Raw genomic sequence first — 10,312 nt, forward strand, 5'->3', positions numbered from 1 at the left:
GGGGCATGGATTTTTGTCTCTTTTTCCATTCCCAGGTCCCCAAGGCTTCGAACATTTTGGTGTACAGCAGGCACTCAGAGTGTACCGGTCAGATGATCAATGACCAAATAGAGCTGATTCCAGCCTGTGTCTGAAAGCTCTCCACACGTCCATGATGGTCCCAGCCACCTACTCACAGCTCTCTAAGCATTATTTTCACTTTAAAATCTGTGTGGTCAGTTCAGCTGCAACTCAATACATGCACTTAAAAATAAATTATCAGACTGGAGAGATGGCTCAATGGTTAAGAGCACTGACTGCTCTTCCAGAGGTCCCGAGTTCAGTTCCCAGCAACCACATGGTGGCTCCCAACCATCTGTATTAGTTGATGCCCTCTTCTAGTTTGTCTGAAGACAGCTACAGTGTACTCATATACATTAAATAAATAAACCTTTAAAAAACGACCGAGTTGGGGTTGGGGATTTAGCTCAGTGGTAGAGCGCTTGCCTAACAAGCGCAAGGCCCTGGGTTCGGTCCCCAGCTCCGAAAAAAAGAAAAAAAAAAACAAAACAAAACACAAAACGATCAAGTTACAAAAACAAACAAACAAACAAAAAACCCAAATAAAAACTCTAAGGCTTGCAAAGAAAGTGGAGATACAACTCTCAAAGATATTGTTGGTAGGCTGGGCGTAACATAAAGCACGCCTGTGCCCTCCACCTTCTGGGGGCCGAGACAGGAAGATGATGAATTTAAGGCCAGTCTGGGTTACATACAACAAGGCTCTGTTTCAAGAAACAGGAAGGAAGGAGAAAGGGAAAAGAGGAAAGAGAGGAGGAAGGGAAGAAGGCAGGAAGGAAGTGTGCTGGTATGTTTTCTGTTGCTGAGATAAATACCATGACCAAAAGCAAGTTGGAGAGGGAAGGGTTTACTTCATCTCGTCTGTCCCGCCTTTGATGCATGCCTCCAGCACAGGAGTTCTGGATTTAGATGCCTCCTGTGATTCACGAATGGGTGGTCAGGCTCACTGGCATCCTCCTCACTGCATGGCTAGGCTGGGGCTGGGTGTGGTTTTCTCCCTCCACTTAGAGCTCTCCCTGCAAAATCAAACAGAAGCCAAAAACCAATCCGCATCCCAGCCAGAGGCTTTTCTAATGAATGAACCTAGTTGAAACAAATTCATGTGTCTAGAGGACCCTTGCAGCAGGCCTGCCGCCATTTCCCAAGACTGCTCATCTCTTCATCCCCCACCCCACCCCCACCCTCACCCCCAACCCCACCCCTACTCCCAACCCCCAACCCCCAGAGCTGAGGACCGAACTAGCGTCTTCTGCTTGCTAGGCAAGCGTTCTACATTGAGCTAACTCCCCAACCCCAGCTCTTCATTCTTGCCAGGCCTGGTTTCCATCGTCTCCTTTATCACTGATATCGACCTTATCATCTCTGGACATTCCAGGCTTCCTTCCTTTATTTTTTTAAAGATAGATTTTATCTTTTAGAGCTCTTTTAGATTTATGGGAAAGTTGAATGGAAAGTACAGAGTTCCCACATATACTCCGCTCCCATTGTCAGTGTCTGCATCAGAGCAGTTACACATGTTGCAAATATAGCCACATATGTTGCAAATATATAGTTACATGTGTTGCCTCTGTGTCTGTGTGTGTGTGTGTGTGTATGCATTTATGATAACAATTAAACTTCCTTTTTGTCTTTTCATGGGTTGACAGCTCATTCTTTTTAGGGCTGAGTAATATTTCACCAACTGTACGAACCACAGCTTACCATTCATCTACTGAGAATAGCTCGGTTGCTTCCAAATTTTCGCAACTACCAGTGAAGTGGTTACAAGAATGCACCTGTGGGCTTTAGTGTGACATTTGTTTTAGGGTGAATGCTCTTGGAGTAAATAATACTAAAGAGACAGTTGCTGGACCATATGGTAAGAGTGTGCTTACCATAGAAACAGCCAGAGAGTTGGGCAGTGATGACACACGCTTTTAATCCCAGCCACTTGGGAAGCAGAGGCAGGCAAATCTCTGAGTTTTGTAGGCTAGCCTGATCTACAGATCAAAAGTTCTGGGATAGCTGGGGTTATACAGAGAAGCCCTTTCTTGAAAACCTGCAAAGGAAAGAAAGAGAAAGATCCAGACTGTCTTCCAAAGCTGCTGTGGTATTCCGTATTCTCGCCGGCAGCGAGTGAGCGCTCTGTTGCTCCACTCACTCACCAGCATCTGGTTTTGTCAGTGTTCTGGATTGTAACCATTCCATCAGGTGTGAGGATGGATTGTCACTTACATTTCACTGTCACCTTAAGTTATCGGACTTGAACCGGATCTCATCCACATTTACTCATGACTATGTCTGTCTCTCTAGCTAGCTCTCAGCTCCCTGGTGTCAGGTAACTCAGGGAGTCTCTTCTAGCATGTGCGCTCGTGCTTGAGCACACACATGTATGTGCTTATGTGTGTGTGTGTTCGTGTGAATATGCGTACATACATGTGTATTCGTCTGTGAGCTCGACTGTATGTGTGTGCATGCGTGCATGTGCCTGTGTATGCCTGTGTTTGCAAATGCACATGTGACAGTGGGTATGTTTGTCAAAGCATCTGTATGGAGGTCACAGGACAACTCACGATAGTAGGCTCTCTCCTTCCACTGTGGGTTGGGGGGATGAGACTCAGGTCATCAGGGTTGGCTGTGAGCACCTTTACATGGCCAGCATGTGTGGAGGTCAAAGGACAACTTCCAAGGTAGGTTCTTTCTTTCACCTTGTTACTGAGACCAGATCTCTTTGTTTCTGCCCCTGTGCCACCTACACAAGGCCATCTGGCTCAGGAACTTCAGGAAGGGATGGGTGGTGGGGTTCTCAAGTCTCTGCCTTCTATCTCACAGTCACAGCTCTGGTATTATAGATGGACACTATTATGCCTGATTTTTTTTTTTTTTTTGTGGATTTGGGGATAGAACTCAGATCATCAGACTTGTGCAATAGTGTTCTTATCCACTGAGCCATATTTTGCCAGTATATTATTAATTCTGAAATAAGAGTATGGGACTAGCTCCCTGGTAGAGTGCTTACCTGAAGGCCTGGGTTCTTTGTTTTTGTTTTGTTTTATTTTGAGGCAGGGTTTCTCTGAGAATCCCTGGCTGTTCTGGAGCTAGCTATGTAGACCAGGCTGGCCTCAACTCCGCTCTGCCCATCTCTGCCTCCTGAGCACTGGGATGAAAGGCGTGTGCCACCACCTCATAGCTATGCTTGGGTTCTATCCCTAATGCTTGAGAGAAAAAGGAAAGAAAAAGCTCTCAAACTTCTAGTTATGTATGATGAGTGTATTTCTCATGCTCAACAACAGAAACAAAACCTACTTTCCACCATCTATGCTGCAGAAGGCTTTCTTTTAGTTTACTCTCCCATCAACTGGAACCAAAATTCACATAATGCACCCTTTGGAATTCATTCAGTGAGCCCTCACCCCACAGTAGAAGATGGCATGAGAAGTTGGGATTTTGGAGGCAGGATGGGGTCCTGAGAATGGCACACTCTGAGAGGATCGGCACCCTTACAAGAGGCTCCAGAGAAGCCCTTATTCCTTCCTCCATACAAACTTAGAGCAGAAAGACGGCCATCTGAGAGCCAAGAAACGAGCCTCGCCAAAGGCTGGACCTGCTGGTTCTTTGACCAGGACCTGCCCGACTGCAGTGGAGCGGGAGACAGATGTGTAGTATAAAAGCCAGCTTCCTGTTTGGCACAGCAGCCTGAGAGGACCCACTAAGCCCCTGCGAGCCAGTTTGTCCCAGCATCCTCTGGTAGGCTCCCGTTCCTCCTCCCAGACCTTCCCTTCTGGCACATACCTTCCACCCTGTTGAGCTCCTGTGGAACTCTGAGCACAGCTCTTTGAAAGCTGCTGCTGTGCCCCGTGTGCGCTCCGGAGATCATTGGCTAAGGGTCCTTCGCTCACACCAGATGGGCTCCTCTGGACACTGGGCCTGCAGGAGGGGTGCTGGAACGCACCTGGTTCTTGGGGCTCCTGACCTTCCCGGTAGCTGTGATAAGTGGACAGGAACCTGTTGAGCACATTTGCAGCAGAAGCTGCCTCAGTCTACAAAGTGCTGAAAACCAGCAAGGGAAGGAAGTTTCCCCAAACTCACCTCTGCTGCTGACCACTTTTCCAGAATGAATTGTGATTGGGTGCAGATGGTTGATTCCGAACCTTAATTTCCCCTCGGTTTCTCCTCCTTTCCTATAGAGAGTGATGGAAGGAGTCAGGTGCTCACTTCCACTTTGGCTGGCCATAGGCTTATAGGCTGCCAGCCCGACCACCTCCATCCGGTAGAGGTTTGACCTCAGACAGCAGATAGTGCTGTCCCTTTACTGGAGGGAAATGACTTCCTGGACAGAGGAATGCAGCCACACAAACATTCTGCAGCAGTTCATAAATCTGGATGGGCTGAGCACACAGGAATCACAGTCTTTACAAGACATGAAAAGATTTAACACATTAAGAGGGAAAATAACCGCACAAGAATGTGTGTTAATAAGTAGACATTAAAATCAGCAAAGGCTTCTGTTTGTATTTAATTAATGTGGAGACTTTTTTGTTTTGTTTTGTTTGATGGTTTGCTGGGTGCTGTTTGGTGGCATTGGGGGAGCAAACCCGTGGCTTTGTGAAACCCAGGCGAACACTCACCAAGAGAGCTATGCCCCTGCCACCACCTCCCAACCTTACCTCTTTAACTCATTTGCACAGTTTTATGCGTATGGGTGTTTTGCCTGCATCTGTCTGTGCACCATGTGCATGCAGTGACCTCAGAGGACAGAAAAGGGCATTGGAGCCCCTGGAACTGAAGTTGCAGATGGTTGTGGGCCACTGTGTGGGTGCTAGAACTTGTCTTTTGGAAGAGCAGCCAGTGTCTTAACCACTGAGCCATCTCGCTGGCTCTCTAAGGAGTCTTCATGGCTGCTTCCTAGTCCTGCCTGGAACTCAGTTTGAATTTGATGTGCACAGCGGTACCCCATAGGTTATTTTGCTCTTGTTTTGTTTGTGCCAAGGATATCAGAGGTCAGAAGAGGCCTCCTTTGGAAGTTAATGGGGCTCCATGTGTCCTCTGCAGTTCCACACAGGGCCCCTCTCCATCACTACAGATTATATTAGTGTGCTGGAGCCACAAAACCAACTGAAGTGACTCAGAAATCTATAAACTGAAGTCTATTTTCTCCCACTTCGAAAGATTAAAAGTCCCAGACCAAGGTTTCTGGTCAAGACGCTCATCTTGGCTTCTAATCAGCCCTTCACTGTGTCCTCAAACGGCAGGAAGGAAAGACTGAACTCCCTGGTCCTCTCCTTATCAGGCTGTCAATCCTGAGGAGCCCATACTTGTAACCTCATTTAATCTTAAGTACTTCCTTGCTCCAAATACAGTCACACTGGGGGGTTATATGGGAGGGAGTGTGACTCGGTCTACAGCACCCTGTCCTGGTCACATCCTCATTGCACACCAAGTACATTTATTTCATCCAACAGCCCCCAAAGTGGGGCCCCATTTAAGCTGAGCCCTGAGTCCAAAGGCTCATGTCAGTCAGAGGCAGGGAGAGTGAAGTGTAAGCATACAACTGTTGCTGTGAATCCACTCCCAAGGAGGAAAGTTTTACTCAGCCTGTTTTCAGTCTTGGCTCAACTGACCTCATGCGTTTTGGAGCCACATGGGGCAGGAGCATGTGGCAGAACTTCCTTACCTCAGAATGTCCAGAATGAGGAGAGAGGGGGAGAATGGAAGGCAGAAGAGAAAGAGATGGGGTACGTGAGTGTCAAGTGAGCAATATCCCATAATCCTTTTCTTTTTTTTTTTTCTTTTTTTCAGAGCTGGGGATCGAACCCAGGGCCTTGCGATTGCTAGGTAAGTGCTCTACCACTGAGCTAAATCCCCAACCCCCCATAATCGTTTTCAATTGCACCTCACAACCACCACCACCACCAAGATGCTGCTACTCCCACAAGTACCATGGGCCAGGGGCCAAAGCCCTTGGTAGTGGTAGGGAGCTGGGAAGAAAAGGGTGGGGTAAGTGGGTAGGTTGGAATTAAAAAAGCCAGAGGAAAAATCACCCTTTATCTATGAATAGAAGTCAGAGATGTATATGAGTCATTCTCATTCCTCAAAAGAAAAACGTAAAATAAAGCAAAGACCCAAATCGTACCAGGGTATATTCTCTGCTGGATGGTATGGTTCATGGGTAATTCTCTGGTTTGATGCTGCCTTTCAGACTGGACAGCAGTGGGGTTGGGGATTTAGCTCAGTGGTAGAGCGCTTGCCTAGCATGTGCAAGGCCCTGAGTTCGGTCCCCAGCTCCGAAAAAAAGAAAAAACAAACAAAAAAAAAAAAAAAAAAAAGAAAAAAACAGACTGGACAGCAGTCTCCTCCACGGCTCTGCCAGGTACGACTGCACTCTAGGAACACTATGGGGTAACATCTCACTGCTAAGGGATCACTTAAAGCTTTACACCAAGTCTATCTTGAAACTGGAGGGCTAGTGTCACCCTTGCCATCGTGAAGGTAGTTCTGATGACCTCCTCTTTAATCTTTTCCTTTTTGTCATTTATTCATTTTTATGTGTACTCGTGTTTCGCTTGAATTTAAGTTTGTACCACATCTGAGGAGCGCCTGTGGAGGCCCTTGGAGTTGGATCCCCTAGGACTGGCATTTTTAACAACTGTGAGCTTGCCGTGTGGGTGCCGGGAATCTAACCTGGGTCTTCTGGAAGAACAGTCCCTGTTCTTAATAACTGAACTGTTTCTCCAGCTCCCCCCCCCCCCTTTTTTTTCTCCTTAAGATTAGACTTGTAGCTCAGGCTGGCCTTGAATTCACCACATAGTTGAGGTTAACCTCAGACTCCTAGTCTTTCTGTCCCTATCTCCTGAGCGCTACAATTACAGGCGTATGCCACCATGACTACCATGACTTGTTTATGCAAACTCTCTTTTCATTACACTAAATAGCCCAGGCTGGTTTTGAACTCATGATCCTCCTGCCTCTGCTCCTAAACTAGAATTTAAACCTGTGCCACTGTTCCCAGCTTTTTGAATCTTCCCTTTGTCTGAAGAACACCTTTAATCCCAGCACTTGGGAGACAGAGACAGGCAGATCTTTGAGGCCAGCCTGCTCTACACAGTGAATTCCAGGATAGCCAAGACTACAGAGTGAAACCCTGTCTCAAAAACAAAAACAAAAACAAAAACAAAAAACAGTAACAGTAACAGAAAGATAGCACATGCCTTTAATCCCATCACTCAGAAAACAGAAGCACCAGGATCTCTGTGAGTTGGAGGAAAGAAAAGAAAATACACATTCAAGTATTCATAATGTAACATACTACTTCTCTACACCAAAAACTGTAGCCAGTGGGGTGTGTGTGTGTGTGTGTGGGGTGGAGGGTATAGGTTTCCTCTGAGTGGGGGGAGGGGTGGGTGCCCAAAATCTCTGTCAGCAAGCTAGGGACCTAGAACGTCAATGGTGTAGTTCTAGTTTTAGTCTCAAGGCTGGAGAAGCAGAAGAGTCAAATCTGTGAAGTCAGGTCCAAGAGTCAAAAGTGAGAACAGAGAACCAGGGGGTTAGGCAGCAAAGGCAGATGATGAAGCTGGCAGGGTGTGGGGGGTGGGAGTCAATGGGAGTCGGTGGGAGTCGGGTGAGAGGTCCCTCCCCTTCAGTCCTTTGTTCTCTCCAAGTCCTTAGCCAGTGAGGTCCACTCCTACGGTCAACGTCATTCGATCTTGGGTTTTGTGTCTCTTATTCAACCTCTGTGTGCAAGGTGGGTGTCCATTGCCCAGCCACTCGCCCAGACCTTCCCTCAGCCTTCTAAGTCATGTGTTGATCTCTTCTAACGACGCATCCAGAATAGTGTTTGACCAAGTGCTTGGGCACTTCCTGTCCAGTCGACACATTAAAAAAATCAATCATCAGAGGCTCATACGAGGAGGTAGGTCGTAACAGAAGTTTATCTTTCCCACACCATGCTAGATGCTAGGACCAAAGTGTGTGTGTGTGTGTGTGTGTGTGTGTGTGTGTGTGTGTGTGTGTGCCAAAAAAAAAAAAAAAAGAATTGCTAGATTGTACACAGGGATTATGGGATGGGGGAATCTTGCTAACATGTAAATCCCTTCCAGGAGTGGTGGCATAAACCTATAAAAGCAGCATTCAGGGGCCTGAGGTAGAAAAATTACAAGTTTGAGTCCAGCTGGGCTTCTTGGTAAGCTCTTGTCTTAAGGGTTGGTGTGGGAGCTGCAGGTTAGGCATTTCTGAGGAGCCTCTGGGTACATGTTTCTCACAGGGAGAGGCCGGAGCTCAGGGCACAGATGCTACTACATTCAGGCTGCTGGCTAAGGTGAAGGCCTCTGGTTTCCTAACTCACAGCCGTCCAGCAACTCCATGAGCACTCACCGTTTAACACAAAGCCAGGTGCTGGCCAGCAGAGGCACAGGGGCCGTCCGCCTCAGGGCACTAACGCATTGACAAAGCTGGGCCTTCTGATGGCAGAGTTGTATGACAGCCTTTGGTTTCTTAGGTTTTATCAGTCCCTTCCCCTTTTCCTTTCTTTCTCTGGTTATCCTAGAGCTCACTCCATAGACCAGACTGGCCTTGAACTCACAGAGATCCACTTGCCTCTGCCTCCCAAATGCTGGGATTAAAGGCATAGACCACCATGCCCTGTTATCAGCTCCTTTCTAACTAGTTTGGTTGCAAGTTGTCAAAGGAAGCTAGAGACCTCACAGGAGTTGAGCCACTTAGAAGAATGGTCTCAGCATGATAAGATCGATAACAGTTAGATAATGTGGGGGCAGCACTAAAGCCCACAGTGAAGCCACACATAATGAACCCCAAGAGACTTGAGTCACTCTCTTCACTGACAGGGTAACCATGAGAAAGGGGCCCTGGGTCAGAGCTGCTAACACAGCGGCTTGGGACTTCGGCAGCCTTGAGCAAAGTCTGTCTGGTCTAGGAGGGGCCAGCACTTCCACCACCGTGCTTTTCTAAGGCTAGGGTTGGCTTTGCTGGCCCCTTAGGTTTGCCATGGTGGAGGTGGGAAGGGAAGTTGGGAGCTAGCAAGGACGGGGGTGGGGTGGGGAGGAAGCAGTGGGTGGGGATCGCCAACAGGAGGAGGCAACAGAGTGTCGGGGTGGGACCCCTTTTGGCTGAAGAGCTAATAACCGTGAGGTCAAGAATGCAAAGTAGGTCTCTTTAAGGGTTCACTACTTTGGGCAATTTGGTGACTTGAGGTGACGGCAGAGCCACCCTCTGAACAATGTACCTCACATTCTTGGTTTCCCAAGCTCTCCTTGCCTAGCCCTAACCTCAACCCTCCATTGTCTTCCACTCACGGAGGCCCTGGTCAGGCAGAGGGCAGGCGGAAGTGCTGCAAGAGACCCTCTTGGCTTGCTGCCTGGGTCTTCTCCAGCACACACACACACACACACACACACACAAGCGCGCCGCCCCGATGGGGCCAGCGCCTTGGGCTTGCAGTGCCTTGGAGCTGGTGGGGCTGGAACCGGGGGAGGAGGAGGGAAGGAAGGGGAGAATCAAACAGAAACCTTCTCATCTTTCTATCAGCAGCCATGCAAGGAATATTGTTCAGAATGGCACAAAAGCGGCACTGAAAATAGCTGCAGCCAGAGCGGGGCTGCCAACCACTGCCTGAGATAACGTCTACTTGGAGACACTGGTGTCTTTGTGGGGCTGTCAGTGTCCCTATTGTTCCCTGAGCCTATTGCCTGGGGAATATTGTTCCCAGCTTTTGTCTCCCTGGTTCACTTTTGTTTGCCTTTACTTACCGTTTCATTCCGCGCCCCTTTGTGCCTCCTATTCCCTCCTTTGTCTGCCCTCTCTAAGCTGCCTGGGGCTGTGGATTGGTGCCCAGGGAGACAATAGGCCCGGCCCCCTCCCAGCCTGCAACCCCACCCCAGCCCGGCTCCTTTCTGCCTCTGTCTCTCCCTCCCTAGGGCACCCGAGACGTTCCAAAGGCGAGGCCTCCGGGGAGGGTGGGGTCCAGGCAGCCCACCCCCTACTGGGAACAGAAAGAACCACTCTTGGGATATTCGGTTCCAGGGAAAGTCTGAAATGCCTGGCGGGGGCCCTCTCCCAGGATCGCCTATTTTCTTTTTCAAACAAAATAGGTTTTCAGAGCAGCGAAAGGAATAGAACTCCCCCGCGCTCTTCCTCAGCCCGCTTTCAAGCGCCCCTTTCTGGCGATCAGGGCGCTAGGTTTTCTCGTGCCAATCGCCCTGATCAAAGCCACTTGTGTTTATTTGCACATTGGAATCCTCCGGCCTCCGGTGACCCGACC

At 48.6% G+C, this 10,312-nt stretch overlaps 1 long non-coding RNA gene across 1 annotated transcript; it reads right to left on the bottom strand.

Annotated features, from left to right (window-relative positions):
- Nucleotides 1–271: 271 nt before the first annotated feature.
- LOC103692077 (uncharacterized) lies at nucleotides 272–9,863 on the bottom strand. The gene is made up of 4 exons (XR_005492362.2): nucleotides 9,801–9,863; nucleotides 4,129–4,220; nucleotides 3,832–4,023; nucleotides 272–1,076 (listed from the first exon to the last, which is right to left on the bottom strand). It is a non-coding gene; the product is annotated as an uncharacterized LOC103692077 (long non-coding RNA).
- Between the last annotated feature and the right edge of the window lie 449 nt (nucleotides 9,864–10,312).

The sequence above is a fragment of the Rattus norvegicus genome, chromosome 13 (genome assembly GCF_036323735.1).
Source record: "Rattus norvegicus strain BN/NHsdMcwi chromosome 13, GRCr8, whole genome shotgun sequence".
Lineage (NCBI taxonomy): Eukaryota > Metazoa > Chordata > Mammalia > Rodentia > Muridae > Rattus > Rattus norvegicus.